Source organism: Platalea leucorodia (assembly GCF_965183815.1).
Source record: "Platalea leucorodia genome assembly, chromosome: 5".
In the NCBI taxonomy this organism is placed as follows: domain Eukaryota; kingdom Metazoa; phylum Chordata; class Aves; order Pelecaniformes; family Threskiornithidae; genus Platalea; species Platalea leucorodia.
In genome coordinates this window covers 16,270,577-16,290,522 of record NC_138827.1, presented here as the reverse complement: position 1 = coordinate 16,290,522, position 19,946 = coordinate 16,270,577, and the positions used below count along the sequence as shown (strand labels likewise).

Genomic DNA, 19,946 nt, shown 5'->3' with positions numbered 1-19,946 from the left:
AACATGAGAACTATGAAACCTCTTAAACCAGATAAAAAGTCCACCGAGCCCAACAGCCTCAGACACAAATCCTCATGTAAAGAGTATGAGAAAAACACATACATATTCCCTTGCCTTATATTATTAGCAGCTTAGGCATCTTAGATGCAACCTGTGGTGGAGGCTCTACCAGCCAGCAACAGGCACACCATGTCTCTACCAACCTCTTTTTTTGAAGCCACTTGTATTTCCCATTTCACCCTCACCAAGTACGCAACACCGGTGCAGCGACCATGCTACACAAACAAGTACTTCAGCTTATTTTAAACTTGGACATTTATTCCCCAAGCTGTGGATAGGGGGCATGCTTTTTAAGAAAGAACAAGTCACCTTTGGCTCCTTTATGTCCCTCACGATTTTATAGAAATTGGCCATCTCCTTCCAAACTGAGGATCTCGTGAAATTCAGTCCCTCTATTTAGAAGCTGCTCCATATCTCCAGTCATCCCTGATGTCTTTCCATGCACCTATTACACTTCCATTTCTTGAGATATACACAGTTTCAAGCACGCTACATTTTGGGTTCGGCAGTAACAAAAGGTGATACCACAACATAGTCATTAACTGCTTAGGATTTCCCATTCTTTATCAAATACTTTCCAAAAGTTCACTTGCCTTTTGGTAGTTGCACCTCTACTCGCGCACATGAAGCCAGGGTCATTTCTACTCCCTGTGCAAATGTGTTGAGACTATTTCATCTGCCATTTTATCACTCAGCAGATCTCAATCTTTCTCCCTTCCTTTCAATTCAAGATTCGTTTCAAATTTGACTAATTTGGTTCAATTTGGCCACCTTATTATTTAGAAAGGTTCTGGAAAAGGGAATATTTGCAAGAGCACTTATCTCTGGCAGGACACTTCACTGGGAATAACCCTTCACTGTGAGAACCAACCATTTACTTGTAACCCTGTTTCCTGTCTTTTAACCCACTGTAAATCTATGAAAAACATTCTTGTCTTATGAGAGTTTTGTTTCTTTAAAGGCCAGGCATGAGAGGCCTTACCAAAATATTTTTAAAAGTCAAGTACACTATACAAGCAAATGCCTCACCTATATGTAGCTCCCCAACCAAAGGGGGGGAGAGGGAATTAAAAAAAAAAAAAAAAAAAAAAGAAGAAATTTGGTTTATTACTTGTTACAACTTCAAAAGCTTTTGAAAAAAATCATTTTAATACCACACATGATATCTGGAAAGGTAAATTTCAGAGAACATGGGAACACCTACTAGTCCTAAGTAACACCAATTTTGGCCAATGAAATAAGTTCCTGAAGAATTAATCATAATCACAACATAAGCAGGCACATGGGCAATCAGGGTGCAATTTCACAGGCCATCCCAAGCTAACTGTAAGCCAGCACCAAACCCAGTGGCCTCCCAACCCTCCAACCGCTTCCCCTTTCTCTCTCTTGCATCACATCTAGCAATTACGCAACAGCACGGTAAAACTAATCAACTTAAAGTCTTGCAGAAAATTAGCTTTTTAGCACTGGTTTGTTTTGTGTCAAATCAGTGAGCTGATCGGGCTGCACAGCGACGTGGTCACAAGCTTTGCTGCAAGGCAGACTGTGAGAAGAGTAAAAATGATCCAATCCTGGCCTCACTTTTGAAGGAGCTGATTAAACACAACAAAGCTGTCAAGCTCCAAAAAACAGCATGAGAAAGTGAAGAGCCTTCATTACTGCCCAACTACACCACACGCACTAGGAACCCACGCACCTGGTTTCAGAGAAGAAACCAAATGAACAAAGGCAGGACCCCAGGCCCTGCTGTGCTCTCCATACAGGCTACAGCTAAATGAAGGAAAAATATTCATGGTTTTGCTGTAAAGTACGGGCAAGAAGCAGAATAAAAATTATAGCCTCACTGAGTGCAGAAGTGGTTTGGAGAGAACCCCATATTTGGGAAATGCTTAAATTTCTGTTTAGGATTTATCAGTTCAATTACCAACAAAGCTACACCCCAAAAGCAAGTGAGCTTGGCGTACATACGTGTGCAGGAGGCCCAATTTATGGCAGCCCCATTCCCCAAACTGGAAGCTTTGCCAGGGTGAAGCTTCTGAAGAAGGCTACTAGCAGAGAGTAAATACAGAGTCCTGCTTTGGAAAAACAAATGTAGAGCAAACATTTCAAGAAGACAACACACTGGATTAAGTTAAATGAGCATTTTTCACTCTTCCAGAAACTTGAAGATTTTACTTGTTATTCTGTAACAGATTTTAAAACCATCAGCCCATTAATGCCGGCATGATTCTTTACCCTCATATCTTTGATTCATGAAAACAAAGGCATTTAATGAGAATCACATTAATGTCTATTTTTTCCATTTCCTGATGGAAAGACATGTTTTCTAATCCTATTCTACTTTTAACGCACTGAAGACAATTTATTCTAAATTTCATTTTACTCTATTAAAAACACAAAGGATGAATGGGGTGAAAAGATAATGGAATTTTTTTATCTCCCTCCCCTCCCCCCAATCTAGTACCAACATTCAAGATAACTATTTTGGCAGTAGCAGTAACCCTCACCAAGAACTCTGTAAGCCTTTCAGTATCTGCTTTACAAACTCTGCTTCTGCACCACACAAAGGAAGCATTTTACTTGATTATTACAGGTCATGGAACACCGTAACAGCCTATCTTATGGTTAAAGAGATCAAAAAGCCAAATATCCCTACTGCGTAAATGCGAGAAACCATTTCTAATGCATGATCAAATACTTACATAGAAAGTTTATATTTTTTTTCCAGAGACCTCAGTGAATTAACTTCTCACAGCAAACCACAACGAAGTACAATGCACTTGCAACTTCAGCAAAAATCTGGGTTTGCATTTTTAACAGTACGGTTGCAAAGAAAACAGAAAGTAAGACTAGTTGATTAAAGCTGCTATTCCTTGCTAACAACAAGAAAAAGGTGATCAGCTTGAGTAGATTTCTTTAAAAGGTTTAGCAGAGAGGGGAAGAGGGAGTTACAGGTCTTGTTCAAGTTTAGGTGAGCCTTCGTCATTTTCTCTCCCTTCCTTATTTTCTCTGTTTTATATGTAGCTTCACAACTTTAGATAGATAGAAAAGGAAACATACAATTCTGTATATGAGAAGGTGAAGCTTACCTGTGCTATCAAGGGTAACCTGGAGGGGAATACCCCATTTCCTTTTTCCTATTCCAATAGTTTCATTACACAAATTAGCCTGATGAATTCTCATGGTGCTTTTTTAGATACAATGTGCAGACAGAAAGGAATTCTTGACTGAACTTCTCAACAGCTCTCTCTCACAAGAGATTAAATTCAGTAAATGAAATCTACATCAGGAAACCATCTTTAAATTGCTAAGACTAACACAGAAATGAGGCCAAGCCACAGAGTCCTTAATAAACTTAGTTCAAAGAAACAGCCATACAAATCCACCTATATACAGGCTTTCAGCAGAATCCATTCAGATCTCTGGAATGTAAAACTCAAACCAGGGTTTGTCTGCAGTGATAAAATGCCCTTCCTATCAAGCCTGAAGGTTAATACATACATAGCCCAGCTAAGTATGGACCGGAAATATATTAAAGGCCTTTAATATCAAGTGGGCAATACAAAGTGTGAAAATTAAACATAAGAAGTTTGCCAGAAATTTGCGTAAAATTTTAATTAACTGTATTATAGACAATACATATAAGTTATATTAGACATTTACTGTAAGTAACATGCATAAGAAGTGGATTTTTGAAAACAGTTATTCAGTCATTCTGTGATTTCGAGGCAGTCGCTACAGACATCTTAATCTACATAAAAAAACCCTCTTTCATGAAATACATGGAAAGCTAACTACAAGTTTTCATCCAAAGATTCATACTGCAATTACACAAAGAGATTTTTCTGGCCTTCACTAGAAAATATGCTCAAACAGCTCAAGCGGGTTCCCTTATTCAGTTCACAGGACAGTCCTCAACAGCTATGCTGGCAACAGAGACACCAAAACACTTCAATACTGGGGGCACAGGTGGGCTACCTCAAGCCAGCCATGCTACTAAACAGCTCTGTATTATGAAAGCACATCCTCAGTATCAAGGCATCCAAACAGTACCATCCGGGACATTTGCACCCCACTATAATTTCAAAGGAACGTAAGTGAAAACTAAAGCCTTAAAGAGCCACCAAGAGCCTCTCCTACCCAAGAAGTGGTGAAGCAGCTATGAGAAGTTCCAATGTGTCATAAAGCTGAAGAGCATGCCTTACCTCTAAGGCCTGAATACACACAAACAGCTAGAGATCTGCTCTCCTTGCTATCAGGATGGAACGACAGAGGCAGGCAATCCTCAGGGACCTGTATTCCAGGATCAGTCAGAGAACCCAGGGCCTGGAGAGTGCTTCTTGCCAGTCTGCAAAGAATCAGGCTAAGAGGAAAGCGTTGCCAGATGCTGACTAAGGAAGAAGTTCCCCCAGACAGACACTGAAACCACACCTGCACAGAGCAAAAAGCACACACGCAAACACAGCCCCAATCGTAACAATAAGCTTCTATTTATGGCAAAGAAAAAGGATTCCCATTGCCTGACGCTGTAATTCACATCCTAGTTTTCTTGTGATAGCTTGTTATGTGTACAAACCCAACCCACTGCGCTTTTAGAAAGTCTCATTTTCCACAAACAGGAACCAGAAATCTTTGACAAAAAAATTGAGCACAAGCCTTTATTTAAAATTCAGGAATATAATAATCCAGAAAAGATTATAGCAAAGACATTTTTCTTATACTGGATCCCACATCGCTAGAGAAATTTTCAACCTTAGTTAATTCTCTTTCAGATTTTTTTTCCCCTATTCATAAATAATTCTTATAGAACAACTGGATGACCAGAGGATATCATTATACTGTCTATGGTATAATATCCTACTGTAATACAAACATTGTTCCCAAAACCAAACAGGAAGAGGGGCAACTGTACATTGTGGTCACTTGGAGAAGAGTACTAAGAGAAGCGGAGAAGCTTGGCACTATACATAAAAGCCAACAAGTAGCACACTTATTAGCTCTCTCTTGCTATTGTACAGCAGAGAAAACAGCAATTCATGGGAATAAAACAGCAAAATGAAGACACTGAAATTACCATCAATGCCCTTCCTCAGCCTTCAAAATTATTTAGGAAATGAGCTACAAATACAGATTGGCAAATGGTTTGAAGAACAGGGTTAACTCCAGAAAAAAGGTTTAATTTCCATTTTTCACAGCTTAAATGCTTGTCTTCTTCAGTGTAATTTCTGAGAAGAGGAAATGGTTCAAAATTAAAAGTTTTGGAAGCTTTCCACTCCCTTTTACAAATGAGAGAACAAGGTCAGCTTTCACAGACAGCAGGTGGCCAAATTATTTCTTTATTTAAAGAGTTAATGCTGAAAGATAATTCTCCTTCAAATTTATGCATATTCATGAATCCCAAGGTTAGATTCTACACTGATTTTACAGTCATGCCTCAGACTCACAAACTAACTCCAGCTTGTACGGCCATTTAGCCATCAAATAGATTTACAGACACAAATTTGTTTAAGTTTTCTCTAAGAAAGAAAGAAAGGTAAGAAAAGACAGCTTTTCTTACTACGTGTCTACTTAAATTATCAGGGCAGTATTTGAGCTCAATGGAGAGCTTATCTCATTACTCACGGAGTCTACAGAAAGGGGGGGCAAGGAGCAGAAATCTAACTTTCATCTGGCGGCCGAGAACACGGCAGCACTACCTGGCCACTTTACTTCGGGACCCGCCAAGCCAGAGCTGCTGGTGCTTTGACATTTGTAGTTGCATTTGACTTTGCAGCCCCTAACACAGCTGGAATTACTGACAGCGTGGGAAGCAGCTGCAAATATGCTCTGAAATGTTGCGAAAGGGGACAGCCTCCGTAACAGCCATGCAGATCACCACAAATGATCCAAATCCGACCTACACTGGAGATCTAATTTTAGGATTACAAGCTTTAACAACATCTCTGTAAAAATAACACATTCCTCCTTCTATGGCTGGGTCAAGTGTCATTGACAGTACTACCTGCATTTTACACAGCAAATCCCAGTTTGTTTTTCACTAGTAATACAGCAAGTACCGGGTGTGTAATGAATAACAGAATATTGCAGAATTACAAAACAGCATAAGGTCAAGCCATTACGCACTGAACCAGAAATTCTAAATGCAAATTAATCCAACATGGCAGCGAAAACACCTACCCAAACTCTCAAAAGGAATTTGTGCTCTGGGGATTACCTACTTGAATGAAAGCACTTCATTTTTTATTTTCACAAATAGAGAAGGTAAAAAAAAAATAAATCACCCAATGTGTGCCTTAACAAAAAAGGTAACAATCTGCAATAAATTCCATTTACCAGGTGTATTTGAGTAGCATTTTCAACTGAATTAAGGACAGTGGGAGACATTTCTCTCCTTCCGCATTTTCATTTTGGAAGGAAGGGAGATATCGGATATTCTTGCCAGAGGATGTGCCTTAGAATCTATTACTAATTAGAAAAGTCCAGCCTCGTCACTTAGGCTGCTTATTGTGTGACAGGCAACTGCCAAAGGGAAGCCATTATATCTTCTCTCCCAACAGCTCAGAGCCCTGATAGATCAGCTTGAATGCAGGAGGGACTGCTAATAGTACAACCTAAAACCCTGCAAGACCACAAAATATTAGCTACATTCGTTAAGCCACAGGGATTTCTTATACCATTGCAATTTTTAAAATTCAAAACTGACAAGAACCACTATATCCATATATATCTGTGCTCATATATCAGACTTGATATTTCAGTAAGATACCTGCTACTTACAATTACCCAACGGTTTCATTAACTAAATTCAGTTTGCACTTTATTACTATGAAGCAGACACCACCATGAGCAGTTTCTCCTATCCACCTACACACCACAGACACGCAACCACATTAATAAATTCAGTAGGCCAAAGGCAAATGCTCATCATGACAAAGATTAGGGGAAAAACAACAGTTTAACTCTCCATGTTACTATTTGTAGAAGCCAAGAGACTAATTAATACTTCTACTTTATGACATGAATTTCTAATGAAAAGGATTGTCCAAGGAACAGTGCAAGATCTTCAAAGCCGTACGTGTCCATACATCCAAAACACTACTGTTTTCTTCAGTTACAGTTGTTAAGTGCGCTGGCTGCTAGCACAAACTACAAGCCCGTAAAGAAAACTGAGATTGATTTAATATCCTACCTACATTCATCAATGCCCGTGCACAGGATAAAACTTAAAGTGCCATCCCTCACAGCCACCATACTTGCACATTCATCTTGAAAAGTCAACACATGGTCTTAATTCAACTATCACAACCAGTAACAATTAACATAAGGTTATTTTAACCCTCAGAAATTAAGCTACATGCAGTTGTATGCTCATGACTAATTAAGTTGCTATAAAATTGCAAAGCAGTAAACATATCCTAAAATCCTCTATGTACCCCACTGGAGGAACGTTTTGGCCAAAAACCAGGGTTTTACACTAGGCTCTACTGTTCAGCAGTCAGGCTCAGAGAGGAACTGAGGATGTGGCTTCACATTACACTTTATTCTCAGCTGGCTGAGGGCTGCTACGGAAGGCCGTGTCCCGCTCCTACCTGCTCTGCCGTCACATGCCACCTCCCTGCCCCTCACGCCAGATCTCGAGATAGAATCAGTTCAGCAAGCTGATCTGACAAACCAGGGGAGGCGGGGGGGAGATGGATAGCTGGGTTTTCTGACAGATCAGGTCACCAAACCAATTAATCCCAAGGTCACTCTAATTATTTTAAAGTACACCACAAATACAGGAAGTAACATTCATTTCAACAGCCATCTACAGTTACATTTCACAAGGCAAAAGGTAAAGCTACACCTTGAAAGCTCACATTGGTGGTAAAGTTAAAGATGATGCTTTAGACCTGGGGCTTGCCTTCAACGGGTAACAGCGCAAGAACTGCAAACAGTGGGCTTTCTGGGAAATCGTATTTTACCACCTAGCTGCTAGTAACTCACATTCTCTTTCTTTCATGTTGAAGACAGACACAGAAAAGAAGAAAATTCAGTCGTCTACTCTTTCAAAACTGGCTAGCATCTTAAAGTCTTGGCCCTGCCCTTTTTACACACTGATTTTAGCTATCTGTCCTGCAATACTTGCTGTTCAGCCTTCCCTCTTATTCCTCTGTATCTTTTATCTTTTCATACTGTACACACCACGCAGTTCCCAAAATCTCTTCCAAACAACCCTGCCTCTTTTCTCTCTTCCTAACAGAGATGTCTAACATACCTAGCATCACTACCTCGGCAGGAAAAGCAATTTCATCCAAAGTAGCGCTGCCGGGCAGAAAGTATGTGCAGCCAGAGGAGAGGGCACAACCACCCTGCCATCAGCAGCCTGGATTTAGACTGGGTTATGCTTACCATGAAATAGCACTCAAAAATACTGCTTGTCACTTTGGTCTACTTCTGTGCTGCCCCAGTTCCTGATTTTGAGCTATATTCTTAAGTTCATCTTTGATGGAAGTGAATCACTAAAAGACCAAAAAAAACCTCACTCAGCACATTTGATATGATTTCCCTCATTATGCTACTTAAAACTTTCCAATTCCTTCATTCAGGCACTAATAAGAATCATCCCTATTCACAAATGCAAACATTTGTTATTATTTTGTTGATTTTTGTGGAATTAGGAAAAAATAATCTGGCTTGAAGATGCCAGTAAATCCCACATTCTCCCATGCAGATACACAGAATTTTTCAGCTGTCATCGTAAAAATTCCTCAAGCTTTCTGAATCTATCCTTCAGCAGTAATATTCTACCTACTCTCTTATCTATTCTGGATATTTAGACGGAAAATTATTTGAGTGGGAGTTAGCTTGCTCTTCTCAAAGAGGATGACAAAGACTTGTTACTGAAAAGCATCTGTGCCTGTTCCATTATTAAAGGTCATCTTCTTCCAGTCGGCTCTTGCAGAGAACGTGTTATACTCTCTTAGCTTTGATACTCTGCAACCAGCAACTCTGTATGTGTCCTCGGGACTCCATATACCCTGTAAGGAGTCCAAACATAGAAGACAATACCTACCACATGTAATCCAAAACTCAAGCCTCCGGTATTTCTGAAGCAGCTGATTATAGCTTGAGACATGAAAAAAAAAAAAAAAGGCAAGTAAATTCCCTGTGTAGCACTACTACTACCTGTACCTCCCATAGCTGCCTGGTATTCCTGCACTGTTGGTTATTCTTTTAACCACTGTTCTAAGGCAAGTCATTAAAAACTTTCTCTCTCTTTAGATTTATAAACAGAACGAGAAAGTGACTTAAAAACTCACCCACTCCAGAGCATTCCATCTAGTCCAAATGTACAGACGAAATTCTGGCCCATTAACATCCGTCAGCTAACAGAAGGGTAATGAATTCATCAATATTGCTAAAATGCGTGGGTACGGTATCATGCTGAATCATTTAGTAACTACATTTGCAGGATGAAGAGCTCAAACAACCCGCCTTACACTGTCAGCAACCATCTTCCTGAAGGAGGAAAAATGAATGTATTAATTAAGATCACCCTCAATTTTGTTATCCCTCTTGACAAGGTTGGTAGTGTCTCTACACACCAGTATTTGCATGCCAATCAAATAACGTCTGATGTTGCTCCCCTCTGGACATCATCTTCCCCAGCCAAGCCACCTGCACACTTGCAAAAGCTTTCATTGCTCATTTTTCTGCAAACAACACAAGGACCTGGCTTTTCACAGCTTGTTAACATCCAGGTCAAACACATTAAGTCTTACATTGAGTTTTCACTTTGCAAAGAACCCAAAAAACGCACACATTTTTCCCTCAATGCCAGGCTACTCCAATTGTTACAGTGCCACAGACTTGACTCCAATATTTTCTTTGTTATCTATTTACAAAGTTGTGGAGGGACCATCTTCTTACTCCAGCAAGAAGTCTTCCTAACAGTGGAAAGTTCTAAACACAAGAAAAGCTAAAAACTACCAAAAATCAGTCAGTCTTAAGAGAAAATACATTCTGAACTAACATGAAAGTGTAACTACCAAAAAAAGCCCACACCTGTGCCTGGGACTACAGGCAGCGTATCAGGGGGCAAAAGAGGAGGGAAGAAACCATATTATGGGGTACAATGGTATTAAGTTATTGCTCTCATAACGGTGAAAGGAAAAGGTATTTATTCTTAAAAAAAAAAAATCAGACTTAATAATATAAAGAAACAAAATTATCCTTGAAGTGTAGATCAGAAAATACTTCGCTTGTTTTGCCTTGTTCGGGTATGCTAAGTCCGGTCTTCTCTGCTTCGCTGCAGTTTTAAAAATTATAGTAAGTACATTGCACTTTTGTTTACACTTTCAGTTATAATGGTATCTACTCTAAGTCCAAGAATAAAAAGGTTTTTGTTAAGGTAGACTTTATAAACCGAGTACAATTAATTCAATTCTCAATACCTTAGCTTCCTTAATATAGATAATGTCTTAGAATACATACACTTACACATGTGTCTACATATCCTTAACTCCCACGGCTTAATTCAATTAATACTATTAAATCTTTAATGCTTAGCTTCAAAGGCTTTTTTTAATTTTTAATAGCTCTCATAGGTTAGCATGAATGTTTTAAGTCCTTCTACTATATTTTAAATAAACTCTTTTCTTTCCACTTTGATGTTTGCCTTTCTGACAACCCTCTACTCTGTGAAGCTCCTGGAACTTTGTTTTCTGTGAAACGATGACATTACAAACTCAGAAAGATATGTTAACCACTGAGCTGTAATCAGGGATTTTTTCCTCTCACCTTCCCTCTGGGCTGGGAGTTGGCAATAGAACTGCTTTAATCAAAACAATGTAGAAACCCATGAGGAGAGAGGATGCAACCAGGAGGGAGGGGGGCTCTTATTTGCATCTGTTTAGCAGGCAAGCAGCAGGCGGGGCTTAGTTCTCTTTTACTCTGGTTTCCCATGAAAGGAAAAAATGCAAAAGTCACCATATTTTATTAAAATAGTTACAACAGGAGTTTTGACAAAAGACTACTCTGGCTTCAGGGAAGCACAAGCCTCATGGCATTTAAAAACACATCCGTTTCACATGTTTGACAGGCACTGAATGTGTTTTTAATTGTAAAGCTTTGCCTGTACCAACGGCATTACCGTTATAGATTTGATCAGCTCAAGCTCCAATTTATACACACATGCATCTACACAGACACGCACACATATATATGTAATTTACCAGTTCTGCTACCTGGTAAAAATTCCACCGTGAGCACGTTGTTTTAATACCAAGGTAACGTACACCAGTTTCTCCCGTTCTCTTACTCTCACTACCTCCAATCCCTACCCACCTTTCACTGCTCAATTTCTAAACTTTGCATTTGTGAGACAAAAGAGACAAAGTTTCAATGGCATATTTCAGGCCTTTCTATAAAGCATAAACTAAAAAAAAGGAAAAAAAAAAGGGGGGGAGGAAAAAAGAAAAACAAGCACAGACTTTCCTCCTCCTTTAAAGTTTATTTTTCTTCTGAATAAGAAAAAGAAATCCTTTCTTAAAATAAAACTAAAAATCAGCATTTCCAGCGACAGGAAAAGGCACTATAGTATTATATACACTATCCAAGCTGACAAAAAAAAAAAAAAAAGATTAAAAATCTAGCTCCATCCCAAGGCATCCAGACACAATTTTGTGCTGGCACGTACATAACAAAAATATTTCTGCATTCAGGATGTTCAAGCATGTTTCCCGCATTTACACCTGGAAAGCTAACTACTAGAAAATGATGTGCCCTGTTCAGCATCGACTGTAACTAAATGACCAGTCCCAGATCAACAGATCCCTCGCATGTTCAAAGTGAAATACGTGCTTACATACTTTACTTGATCTAGACCATAAACTGCAGAACAGAAAACCCCTCCTAAAGCATATTAAAAACAGTACAATGGAGACAACCCACAAAACCACCCTGTTCTTCACCTCTTCAACATTTCCACAGCCTGCAATGTGAGCAGAGAGCTCCCACCATGCAGAGCACTCCCCAGCGCCACACACCTTCACTTATGTAATGTTCTGTCCTTTAAAGCCGATGTAAATACTCTCTTGGAGGCATCATATGTTCATATTATTGTGAAATTAAATATATGCAGACACTGTTAGTTGGCAGACACCAAAATGTCAATTATACTATTCAGTGTGCTTTAACCAGCAGGCTAGGCAAAAGGAGATTATTCACTAGGTAGCCAAACGTAAAAAAAAGCCAGACATTTCAGTCTGTCTCAGTGTTTCACAAAGGGGTCAGCGATTTGTAAATTTTAAATGCAACACTTAAGCAGTTTTGCAGACAAAAAACCCCTCACGTCCTTTGATGATACACCTCAGTGCTTCTCTGCAATAAAACAGTTTAAAAGTGATTTTGCTGTCACACAAGCTTTTATATTTCAGCTTTTCTGAATTTAAGAATTCTGAAAGCCAAGTAAAAACAATTATAAACATTCCTGTATTTTACTTCCTTATTAAATCTTCCCAAGAGAATCAGTAAACATATAAACACAAATATCTTTCAGAAGAGTCACCCAGGTACCAATCTTAAAATCTTCAGAAAGCAGTTGCTTTGCTGAAAAAGTAGAAAAAACATGGACTTCATAATTGTAGTCTGGTGCAATGACAGTCTTCCTGTTCTTCTGTGTAGCATGTAGAAATCTCTGCTTTAAAAATATACATAAGGTTGTAGAGTCTCTCAAAAACTAAAATTACAATATTATTCATTTCTGATCTGCATTTGTGCACTTCTAAGAAAAGTACTTGGTGTCACCTATGTTATTTATCTAAAAACATTCCAACAGAGGCATTATCTTTACTTTCTGAGAAGCACCATCCTAAATTGGTAGACAAAGTTTAACTTAATGAACTCTGCTCAACAACAGCAGCAAAAAAATGGTAACACCTCTCATCAGTAATAAGCATTCCAAGCCCTTAAAAAAAAAAAAATCACTGCAAGAAGCATTGTATGACAAGAAGCAATCATAAAACCATGTAATAAGCCAGTATGGGCTCAGAAGGCAAATATTTCATTAGATAACAGAACAGATGCGAGTCTTATGCTTTCAAATGGTCATTACAGAAAGAGGATTTTATCAAATGGTGGAATACCTGGGCAGGAGCATTTTAAAGATTCACCAGATCTTCCCTGGATCTGAATCCTGCTGGAAATGCACAATTCAGATCTCTCTCTAAACAGATATTACTCTTCACACTCTAGCAATGTCACAAAATGGTAGGGTGTTTCACTGATTAATTAGCTAACTGAATAATTAAAAACATTAAATTTCTGTTTTTCAAATAATAATTCAAGTGCTTCCCTTTACATATACCAGATGACACAGTACATTCTGCTTGACCATCTATCAGAGAACAGGCAGGCGTGTTAAAAATAGTTCTATTTAGAACTGAAGGATAAGGATTAATTTATGATCTTAAATTTTGGCTGATTTCATAGGGTTAGATCAAACATCTATGCCTTACTGCCATTGTCACAAGCCTCATCCCTGTCCAAACAGAGCTGAAAGTTAGTAGAAAGGCAGTTGCAGCAGCAATTGGGTCAACAGATTTGGCTGAAGAAATCCTCACAGCTAAAAGAAAAAAAAAAGATAAAAATCAGGAGAATGACAAAATTAAGATGCTGCTTGGGGCCTGTTCACCCACTTAGCAACACACAACTAGCCACTTGAGAACAGATTTCCTACCTACAAGGAAAGATGTTTGAGGGAGTCTTTCGTACCTGTGCCTCAGGGGAGGAAGTCGCCTTTAAAAATACTTTGTTTTGCCTTTCCCTAAGGAGTATTAGAACTGTATATATCCGTTATTTTAGTGTTTTTTGTCCATGGGGTCCTACAAACAAAGGTCTTATTTCTGAACTGTACAACCTTTACACCAGTGAGCAATTACTCATGCGATTAGTCCCAATGAAGTCAGAAGAACTGTTTGAGAAAGAAATTGCTTGCCAATCTAAGGGTTGCACAATCAGAAAAAAAGTATAACAAAACCACGGAGGGGGGTAAATTGCATCTGACAAAAACTACAATCAAGAAATAGCTGGTGACAGATTGTTATTTAAGTACAAGGAAGTGATTTAAACAGTCAGCAGCAGTTGTAATAAGATTATACAATTCTCTATTAAGATTCTTAAAATGTCTTTGTTCTAGCAAAGCTATGAAAAGACCACTGCCCTTGTAAAGGTTCAGAAACTATACGAAATTGATGTTAAGTCTAGAAATTAATATGATTTCAAAGCGAGCAAAGAAAAAACTGTAAAAGAGCATCCTTGACATTACTAGCACCTTTGTCGCCCATGCTGACACTTAATTAGCATGGGCACAACATATATCATAGCGTTTCTCGGTGGCAAAACTCAACCAAAGAGAGCAGACCCAAACAAACAGAAGTACAGAGCTCGCTCTGCTTGGATTTCTGCTTTTTAAATAATGAAAACTAGTGGTTTGATTTTAGAACACATTACGTTATGTAATTGACATCTTCAGAACTGCAGGAAAGTCTCTGTAAGGTTTACTGCAGGGAGATTAAATTAATGTCTGGCTGTTGAATTTCTCTAAAGAGAGAGATGTGGCATTTTAGCCATGACCCCCAGACTCCACTGTCTACCTTTAAGTAGTCACTTCTAGAACAACAGGCCATGAGTACAACTACTGCTACACTGAAAAACAAACAAGGCGAGTCTTCTGATTTCTACCTTGAAGGACGGACATAAAACATCACTAGGTAAGGTGCCTGGCGTATTTTCAAACTAATAAGCAGCTCTGAACTTTAAAAAAAAAAAAAAAAAACTTAACTTGCAAAAGTACTGTCCATTAAGTGCTGCACTATAAGCATGAAAGAGCAAATGATTTACAGATTAATGTTTTACTGTAAGGGATAAGAACAGAAATGTCCATTGGAAAAGAACACCCACCAAAACATTGGGTCTAAAAGTGATCAAATCCAAGCCATAGGAAACATGTAGTGACTCGACCAGCGAAAGGAACCAGTGCTACTATTCAAATAAGCACTAAAACAGATGTATACATGTGCAAAGTACTAGGTAATTATGAGGGCAAGAAAGTAGGAGGAGATAGAAGTCTAAAAAGACAGGTTTGTACCATTGCATTCAAGTGCTCTCCTGTCTGGGTCACTCTCCAAACCTATTCTACTTCTCATGCCTTGTACATTTAGTACGAGTACTACATGACAGAAGACCCAGCAACTGTAGACAACATTAATAAAACACCACTTGGAAGAAAGACAGAAGCAGTCAACAACGTGGAAGAAAACTGCAGAGGTCTCATACAAAAATGTCAACTAATTACTTTAGGCAGCTCAGGGAGCTATACTTCTAACCATGGAAGGAGAATTATTACTTGAAAATAAATTGTATGCATCAGGATAATGACACATACTGAGTCTGAGATTCTTTAGAACTTTACCCAGCCACCTCCACCATAAAACTTAGATAAGGGGAGCCTCCAACACAGAGATTTATCCAGTTCTGGGCTGGGACTGGTTTTACCCAGTCATACTGCTAGAGCCAGCTGCACTCACACTGCCAGTGGGGACCTGTTCGTGCCTGAGCTCTCCTCTGCTCTGTACTCATGTTTCCCCACCTGGAAAGAGCTGGCTTTTTCAAGCTGGCGTGCAAGCTGAGGCACAGGCAGTGTGAACAGACCAAGCCTGACCTTGAACGCAAGCTCAAGGCACTACTTAGAGGCATTTATGTTAACAGCCCTGGGTGACATGAAAACAGATATACACACTATTAACAATTAACGCAGTACAGGACATTGGTTCCGAAATCAATTTTTAAGTTCAATTTTTGTAACAATACCAAAAAAAATGAGGTAAAAACTACCTATACAGAAGAAAAGCATTTCACTAAGCATAGTGACACAAAGTAATGTTTCCATATAGAAATGCACAATAGTGAATTACAAACCAAATTCTGGTAAACGTCTCTAATTGCCAGTGACATTGCAACTAGAAAACACAAAATACATTTATACTGATTTTCTAATTAGTATAATCATTCATACAAACTCCACTATTAGATATTTACACATATTTAACTTCTTGTGGTAACTCTGAACTTATATACTACAGTTTGAAGAAACTCAAATCTCAGTAATTTAAGCTACTCTCTCCTTAAAAACTGCCTACAACCTCTAGTTACCTACAAAAACACACCTTAGAATGGTTTGATCCAACTATTTTGCCTTTTATCAGTGGTTTGGAGCACTGTCATAAAATCAACCAAATCCCAAATCTGAAAACCAAAGACAAAACAGTTATTTGCAAAACGATAAATAAGCAAGACCAGCTTTTCTGTAGCTTTCTACCTCCTGCGCCGCTCACAGAGAGGCTCAACTACGACAACCACCTAGTTCTAGATTCATCCTGAAGCTTACGGTCTCCGAATTCACTTATTCTGACATACAAGCATTCTAAATTCCCCCCCCCGAATAGGAAAGCAATCCTGTAACAGCCACCTAAACGGATTAATTCTGGGACTTTTTATGATCTACTATTCAGCACATACCAGTATGTAACCACAGTGAAGTATACCAATGCTAGCGGAGCTACAATTAGACCTAGCAGGTTTTATTCTAGAGGACAGCATACATGTTGTTCTCCTCCACAGTGTCTCATGCCTTCTTAATGAGCAGCCAGGCTACTGAAATACACAAAAAAACCCGCTGTTCTTTGAAGCACTTAAGACAGCAGGATACTAGTACGTTTCGATACTTTCCCTGCACAGATCAGAGCAAGGCAAAGTGGAAAAAGAACATTACAGACTTTCATACAAACCAAGCACCTTTCATTTGCTATTACCAAGATCCCAAGAGACAATTTAGCGCTCTGCAAATATGGCACTGGAAGACTGGAAAGTTGCTTCCTGAGTACCAGTCATTAAATAAAGATTTTAGAATAACTTATATTCTTCTAGACCAGGCAAAACCAATAGCCATTTCCTCATCCCACGTATGAGACCTAAGAAAAGCAAGATCATGAATATCATAATTACACTGTAATATATTTCTCCTAAAACAGATTATAATTTAATGATTTCTCTCAGAAAAAAAAAATCAAAAAATAAAAACAAAACCACACCAATTTCTATATCAAGAAAGACTATCAGCATTTTTATGAAGTAACAAATTAGGCCTTTGGCATTTCACAGCAGTGATCCAAGATTTGAGGCTTCTTAAAAGCTCCAAGTTTTAAAGCAATCAAATGGCTGACAGCTGGAACAAAATTAGCATGATTAACCAGTTATGTAAATAATGATGTGGTCAGTACAAGCTGAATTCATTTATGCTCATTGCATTATACAGTGCTGCTTGCACTGGACATCAGATGTTTGTCAACTATTCATTAAAAATGACTGTAGGAATAATAGACGTGAAAAACAACATGAACATTACCATCCAGGCTACCCAACAGCCAGGTCGCCGATACCTCTTCTCCTATCAGGACAGCACCACCAAGTAACTCGCAGATAGGACTCTTCCTGCCCAAATACCATCCAACGCTACTTAGCTCCTACCTAGAGAAGGGGTCAATTATTTTTTTCTAAAGAGAGAGGTCCATTCTGTTAGTATCTCATTATATTTCATTTCTTAAATGCAGGTATTATTTCATTTGTCAGCACGTGTAAGAGTCAAGCTACCGTGTAGGAGAACCATTGTCACAGCGGAATGATGTCACGTAGTTACTTTATGGCATCAAGGAAGTTACAATCAGCACCCATAAGTCAAACTTCCTGAAGCATAACTTGCCATCAATTCAGCCTTATCAGATTTCGTCTCCAGGAATGCATACTCATGGTTAATTTGTACTTGATAATTTTTGATAACATAGTTAAATATTTAATATACGGGAGATTATCTTTGAAACTCTATCTAGCTAGTTTACCAGAAAATTTATTAAAAGTTTTGATTCTTCACAATAAAACACTATATATTTGTTCAAAAATAATGTATCTAAGAATCAGTCAAGACAAACATATTTAGAAGTACTTCCTAAATAGGCTGTATTTGGCTAAAGGTATCATTACAATATATTTATATTTTTAATCAAAAATCATTCTAACATCCCATATTTTACATCCTAACAATCCAATTTTCTATGACCTTGTCTCACACAACACACAGCAACACACTGGAATTATGCAAGAGTTCCATATTACCACAAAACATGTATTTCAGTGGAGAGAATAATAAAACTTAATCTTGTGGCCTGATTTACATTTTGAACTCCTGAAGTCAGCCTCTACAGTCCATAACATCCGCAACACACCTTAACAACCTGAACAAGTATTTTAGGCCTCCTGTTGAAAGTGTATGTATATAATTCAGGATATTTTCTTAGTAGGTTAAGAAAAAGAAACATGGCCAATTCACGTAAATTTTAAATATAACTTAGCTTTTCCAATCAGCAATGATGCCGTACTTAAGAAGGGGGAGGGGGGAAGCATTACATACCCCTTGGCCAAATAAAACTGAGACCAAACGTTATCAATATGCCTTATTGGCTTTAAAACAGGAAACTTCCATTGTGGGTAGCCTGTGATAATTCTTGTTTCAATACACTTCACAATAACAGTAATGCTTAATATAATGCAGCACACTGACTACCCAAGACCAATCTGTAGCATCAAAGGTACTGCAGGTAAAAATTGAAAGAAATATACATATAAAAAATAAACCCCTAAAAAAAATAATTAAAAGCACTACTACACAGCTTCCAAACCGACTATATTACTGAAAAAACGAGCCCCGCACCGCCACAATTAGGGTTAATAACGCAGAGGCGAGGGGACGGACCCCGCGAGCCGGAGGCCGCCGCCGCGGCCCGGGCGCCCCCCCGCCGGGGCAGGCCGCCGCCATCCCCCGCAGCCCCAGCCCCGGTGGCTCCCAGGGAGGCGGCCGGCCCCAGCGGCCGGCCCGGGGAGGCAGGCCCAAACTTTCCAGCGGCGAAAGCCCTTCCGCCGGCTGCCGGGCCTCAGCGGGACGGAGCCCGCACCCCGGGAGGCGAAGGGCCGGGGCGATCGCCGCCCCCCCCGCCGGCAGCACCGACCCGGCGGGTCCCGCAGGCGCGCTCCCTGCTCTGGCGGCCCCGCCGCCGCGCTGCCATGATGGGCAGTAACTGTTGCTGCCCACCCCGCGGAGACAACAAAGGCCACCCGGCCCCCCGCCGGGGCTGCCCCGCCGGCCGCTCCGTTCCCCCCCACCCCGGCGCCCCCGCCCCGCCCCACCTGCCCCGGCCCCGTGGCCCTCAGCCGCCGCCCCAGCCCCGCAGCCGGCCGGGGGGCCGCTCCCTCCCCACGGGGAGGCCCGGAGCCCCGGGGGGCCCTTCCCGCGCCCACCCCGCACCCCGCTGCTGAGGGGAAAGGCGGGGGGAGGCTCTTCCGCCGCCGCCGCCCGTCCGTTCCGCCCCGAGCGCCCCGCGGCTCCCGGACTGACCTGGCGCTGCGTGGCGGAGGGTGCGGGAGGAGCGGGGAAGGGACCGCGGGAGGCGCGGAGGGGGTGTCCCGGTGCCCGGCCGCCGCCGCCGCCGCCTCTGGCTGGGTTTGACACCCACACGCACCATCCAACATGGCGGCGGCCGGGGGGAGGCGGCGGAGGAGGCGGAACCGGCGGCTGCGCGCGTCCCCGAGGCGCGGCCCCGGCCCGGGCGCGGCGAGGCGAAGGGCCGGGGCGGGGAGGGGGGCGGCGGGAATGGCGGCCTCCACCCGGGCGGCGCCGACCGACCCCGCCGCCGTCCCCCGCCTCCTCACCCGCCGCCGCCAGCACGGCCTCCGCCGGCCATGGCGGGCCGCTGCCGGGTCTCCTGACAGAGAGAAGGGCCCGCCGCCCCCTCGGC

At 40.8% G+C, this 19,946-nt stretch overlaps 1 protein-coding gene across 3 annotated transcripts in view; it reads right to left on the bottom strand.

The window, feature by feature from the left end:
- The window catches only part of EPN2 (epsin 2), a 47,367-nt gene extending 27,674 nt beyond the window's left edge, over positions 1 to 19,693 (bottom strand). For 2 of the 3 annotated variants that reach the window (XM_082314074.1, XM_082314076.1), the window contains exon 1: positions 19,547 to 19,693. The gene's annotated coding sequence lies outside the window, so the exon portion shown is untranslated. Of the gene's footprint in view, positions 1 to 9,115; positions 9,169 to 9,362; positions 9,444 to 19,546 lie in introns of those variants that run through there. The other variant, XM_082314075.1, reaches the window with a different exon arrangement.
- Positions 19,694 to 19,946: the final 253 nt, after the last annotated feature.